This window comes from Brassica napus, chromosome A5, assembly GCF_020379485.1.
Source record: "Brassica napus cultivar Da-Ae chromosome A5, Da-Ae, whole genome shotgun sequence".
In the NCBI taxonomy this organism is placed as follows: domain Eukaryota; kingdom Viridiplantae; phylum Streptophyta; class Magnoliopsida; order Brassicales; family Brassicaceae; genus Brassica; species Brassica napus.
The window spans coordinates 13279177-13285176 of record NC_063438.1 but is presented as its reverse complement, the minus strand read 5'-3'; the positions used below and the strand labels follow the sequence as shown (position 1 = coordinate 13285176).

Sequence of the window (6000 nt, the reverse complement as noted above, 5' to 3'; positions counted from 1 at the left end):
AATCCATGGTGAGGACATTCTCTGCGATAGTCATTGAAGCGCTCCCATGCGTCGCAGAAAGGCTCATCAGTGAGCTGTCTGAAGGAGGTGATCTTGTTCCTCAATGCAGCTGTTCTCGCCTTAGAGTAGAAATGGCTGAGGAACGCTGATCGGACCTGTTCCCATGAAGTGAGAGAGCCGGTAGGGAGAGAGTTCAACCACCGTGCAGCTTTTCCATCAAGAGAGAATGGGAATAACATGCACGTGATGTAGTCTGGTGGAACACCATTCACGCGAGTGAAACTGCAGACTTTTTCGAAGCTCTCAATATGCTCCATTGGAATTTCTGTAGAGAGACCAGAGAACACCTTTCTCTGTACTAGACCGATCAAAGCAGGCTTGATCTCGAAGTCCTGCCTGGTGCAGAGTGGAGGAACAATGGCAGAGCGCGTAGTAGGGATGTTACGCGGAAGGTTTCTCTGCCCGATTGGAACAGTCTGCGCCTGTTGTTCCTGCTGCGCGAGAGCAGCCTGTTCAGCAGCATCCTGCTGAGCTTGGATGGTCTGCTGCATTTGTTGCATCTGCTGCTGCATGAGTGCCATAGCCGCAGCGAGATCATCCTGATTGGCGTGATCACCCATAGTGGTGTCAGTTTGCCTTGGCTGTTGACGATTTGTTCTTTCTAACCTTGCTAGCTCCTGGTTGGTAAATGTAACTAACTCTCCTTGTGCGTTTCTCCGAGTATGTCTACTGGTCATGCACCTGGAACATTAGCTGCAACAAAAAGGATAAGGCAAGTTAGAGGTCTTAGACTAAATAAATAACCGAAAAATAAAGGTAAAAAGATGGTCCCCGGCAACGGCGCCAATTTGATATTACGTGTATACGCACACCAAATAACCTAATGTGCACACTACCACAATCGAATGGTATGTCGATGTAGCACTTTAGGATCGAATCCACAGAGACCAACTATTACACTTTATCTTTATGGGATCAATATCAAGCTAAAACAATATGGGGTTTTAAGTTGATTCGTAACAAGCAAGTAAAAGATTAATTAAAGTTTTCAGATGATTAAAAATGCTAGCCTAGGGTGGTTTGATCGGGTGTTAAACAAGTGTGAGCCAAACAATTATTCAAGTTCGATTAAAGACCAGTCTAGAACTCGGATCACTCAAGTAGAACAGCCCACTGTCGTGGTACTGCCCCTATGCTGATCGATCTTGATACCTAAACTCTCGTTTGGATCAAGATGCGACAGCAAGCAATAGAGATCAAGTCCGATATGTTCACAAAACACCCTAATATCTACTTTCGCTGATTAGGGATGCAATGCTCATTCAAGTTATGTCTAGCAACCTATAACACTTTTGATGAATAGATTAAACCTAGAATCAGGCACTAAGTGGTTAACTTGATGCAAGCCTTAAGAACAACAGTGAATGAAGACAATCGATTTATAACTTATTTATGTCAAGCTCACGGATCTAACACCCTAACACCCTAGACTAAGCAAGCTGACTACTCAGCCATGGAGCAAGAAAACACAGAGACAGAGAAGAAAACATGTGTAGATAAATAGAATAAGGGTTCAGGGGGTTCTTCTCTATGTGAGAGAGATGGATCCTTCTCCCTTTACAAAGTATCAAATCACAGTCTCCAACTCTAAGGTCTGGTTTCTCCCAAAAAGCTAAATAGCGTAGAATGATAAAGAGAAACAGAAAATATGATATATCAAAGCCACAGGCGGCTGGGAGAGAAAATAGGGATAATTAGGGCAAATCCCGTAATGATTGTAGTTTCCTTAAAAATCTCTGCCGCTGGAACACTCACTCGGAACAATCACTCGGGTTGCTCCGCTATCCAGAACAGTCATCAAGACTGTTCTGCGTGAAAACCACCAAATTGCACTGTTTGCTGCCTCTTTTGTTCCAGCTGGTCCATCTCCCATCCAATGCAACTCCAGACCTGTAATGACTCGAAAAAGACTAGAAAGACTCGATAAAGACTTGAAAACCAATTTAAAAGCATATATACAAGATGTATAAAACACCATATATCAACATACTATAAGCACAGTCGTGTATTAATTAGTATAAGAGTAATTTAAATTTTAGGTTGTTCTTCTATTATTAGATAACCGAAGGGACATTGTATATGACGTTGGTTTACTTTACCGTGATAATTTCGGTTATGTTTAAGTTGTTTGGTGCATTTATATAACTAGTCTGTAGTATTATTCTAACAGTTTTGAAAAGGTCCAAAACTTAAATGACAACTTAAAATAGTAGGTAAAAAATTGGACCCTAAATTAATAGATTAGACCTTGAATCAGGCATCAAAGAACGAATAACTTTTGCCTTGAAATGACAACACAGATGCACACAGCCTTTTTTTGTCTTGCATGTGTACTCCACCATCACGTACTATCACATCATTTACAAGCAACCATCTTCATAAGTATCGCCCTCCAGCATTGTTAGAAACATCAGCCTGAGTAAAAACCACCTGAAAAAAAAAATTCCATCCAACAAAGACACTAAAGTGAAGATGAGATCAGATAAATCAGTCAACAATTACATTGACATTTCGGAGTCCTCCAACTACGAAGACTACTCGAACTCAGATCCCACCAGCTCCTTCAGAAAATCAGCATGTGTTATTTTGTTGTGCAACCTTTTGAAATGCTCACTAAGTACGCTAGGTTCAAGGAACTGTGCTTGGAGAATGACAACCCTGAGGTACACTATATTGAGGGTATACTTCAATACTTCCTCCACCAAGATAAACACAAAGGCCTCTTTCATATACGCCATTCAGTCACTCTCAACAATACAAATGGTATGTATCTTTACGGTTTGTTAATGTTTGCCTTAGGTCACTATCAAAAAGGTAAAAAGTAATTGGATAAACTCCAATGGAAAGAAAAACTATCAACCTCAGATCATTGCTCGGAAAGTGAAAATATCAAGAACTCACTGAGTTCAATCCCTGCAATTATGAAGAACCGGTATTATGAAAATATGGTCAACCTTAAGCCAAAGAGACAGTGCGATCTAGATAATGTGACTGAAGTATTCAAGCATTGTTACTACTTCAAAAGGCTTAACCAATTTGTTGAGTTTGCTATTAATCAAGAGTAAAAAAAAAGAATTGTGGAATAACATCATCTATGCACGCATGTAAAAATAGTTATGATTTTTACATGTTTATTTATCTATTTATTCTGCTTTGCTAATTGCTATTTGCTGCTGTTTTGCAAGTATCCTTTTGTATGTCAATATGAATTTTCTTATGTTTTGTACTCTATCTCTTTGATGGTATGAAAAAAAATACCGTATGTCAATATGAACTTTTTTATTTTTTGTAATATATCTTGTTGAAATGGCTGTCGAACTCCAAATCACATGTTGTAGTTAATAATATAAAGATAAAAGAGATTCCACTATGGATGTATATAGCAATTGGTGAATAAGATAAATGTAAATATTTTTAATATGTTATGGTACCAAACCTGTGGTTAGTAAATTAGAATGTAAATCTTTTTTAATAAATGAATCATTCACGTGAATGTGACAAAAACAAAATAAAAAATGTGCGGAGGATAAATGTAATTTTTTTTAATATGTTATGTTACCAAATGGTTAATAAATGAAAGGATTAATTAAAAGGTTTAATTAGATGGTCTTACTATGACTTTTTATGGTAGATAAAAATGGTACTTCTCTTTTAATAGAGAATATATTACAAATATTAATCACTAAACACCGTGCGGGTCAAGTTCTAGTTTACTCTTGAAGGGTAATAAAATCAAATAAGTCGATTAATATGGATATATTCTTTTTTTTTTAATATGGAAATATTCAAGCAGAGTTTGAGTTTTAAGTCTTTAATGTGGCTAATTATAGGAAATAAGTTTGGTGTTCAAAATGCAAACCACATAAAAAAAAGTCAATAAAGCTTCACGCTGTCTGACCTTATAAATTACATACAACTTTCATACAAGCCCAGTTTGCAGATAATTAAAAAAAAACATAAAATGGAAAAAAGAAAAATACAGACTAATAGTTATATATTTCAAAAGGTACCAAGGATAAGTGGGGATGACAGTTCGTTGCAGTTGAAACAATAACTCACATGGGCGTTAGGGGATTTTCTCTTCGTCTCCAAAGTTGGTGGGATTTGCTTGAACAACTTTTATTGCTTTCCTCGGTACTTCAGCCGCTAGCAGATGATGTTTGTGTTGTCAAGGTTGGACATTCATCACTGAAGCTTAATTGTTTTTTCACCCTGAAAGCATAGTTGGAAATCAAATAAAAACTTCCTTGACCACTTCTGATAGTGTTGAGGAACAAATCTTCTGTGATTGCATACATGGTGAAAGGTACGGTGGTTGGGGTGAAGTTGTATGGTGTTGATCCAAAATGGAAAGACTCATTGTTTTCCATCAGACTGCAACTAATTTGTAATAGGATTAAACTTCGTGTATCAATCAAAGTAACCATCTATACTATTAAAGCAGGATCCTATTGTCCACTGCCCTCTTTTTTAATAACATTGCATGTTTCATTAAGGGCAATCAAGTAATATTAATAACACATTTATATTGGGTTATTTTTTTTCGGATCCAGCCTACATCAGATCTCTCTTGGGCCATTTGGACCGATTAAGAAATCAGATCCAATTTTCACATTTTTTTTCTTTTGGGTCATTGAGTCCAAGTTCAAATAATATTTTTTCAACTATTCTTAATTTTTTTTTCATTTTCTTAATATAATTTAAGAATTCATAAAAAAAAATTGATTTTTTTTCATTGAAAAGTATAAATCTTTATTAAAAGTATATAATTTTTTTATTAAAATATTAACCACATAATAAAATTAATTTATCAGAGTTATACCAACTTAATTCATTAAAGAAATAAAGTTTAATTTTTTAAACATAAATAGTCATTTAAAATGAAATACGATAAATAAAAATAAAAAGTTTAAGTCTTTTATAAAATAAAACACAAATATAAAAATATGACATTTACTAAATATAAAAGTGCGGGTCAAAATCTAGTATACATTTAAAAATGAAAGATGAAGTAAGCGTTGGGGTGGAAACTAATCTCTGAAGAGTAAGTGTGTGGCTGCATCTTTCTTAGTGAGTTCTAACATCCCTGTATTGAAGACCACAAACATAGCACTGTCTTGGCCATCGTTAACACTCAACAGCCAACTCAACACGGAGCCTAGATTTTTACGCTTGGTGGCTGACAATTTGTTTTTTGAAGTAAGAGCGGTTCTGCGTCTTCGTTGTCCCACAAAGAAATGTAAAGGAGACATAAAGAAGGAATAATGGAGATAAACATGAAAACTGTGAAAATGTCAATTTCAGCTATATACGTTTCATTTAGAAAACAAACCACAAGACAATTATTTGTTATAGCGTTGATGTGATTAGAGCCTTGCACCAACCTATTTTGTCCAACAACATCTGAAGAAGGAAAGATTGAAAATTGTTATACGTACGGTCGTACCAATTGCAAATATAACTGTAGGTGTCGGTTGATTTAAACTTAAAAAGTATATGAAGGAGTTCTAAGTTTGTGTTTGCAAGAACCTGAAGATAGTCGAACTTCCAAAGAATGAATTTCTGCGGGATGATGCATTGAAGCACTGGTGAGCACTTCCTTAATAGTTGTTGAGGAGATGAAACGAACGATGAAAGGATGATAATAATCTTATACATAATTGTGCATCGACCAAATTCAAACCTATGAACTTTGACATCGCATTTGGGATGAATCTGTGGATGATGAAATTCTGCGCAGACAGAGGAGTGAACTTGTTAAACCGATTGTTCTAGTGTTTAGGAAACAATGATCTTGGATGTTAGTGTAAGGATATTCAAACCTTTTCATCTAGGAGGAGGAGAGTGATACCCACGAATTCACCACTCTTCTTCATGTTAAGTGATACATAGAAACTGAGGAGAGAGCCAACAATGAACTGAGAAGTCCGACCAAGGCAG

General features: G+C 36.1%; 1 non-coding gene across 1 annotated transcript; it reads left to right on the top strand.

Annotated features, from left to right (window-relative positions):
- On the top strand, positions 1 to 107 carry LOC125609659. Its single transcript, XR_007339811.1, has one exon. It is a non-coding gene; the product is annotated as a small nucleolar RNA R71 (small nucleolar RNA).
- The last annotated feature ends 5893 nt before the right edge of the window (positions 108 to 6000 follow it).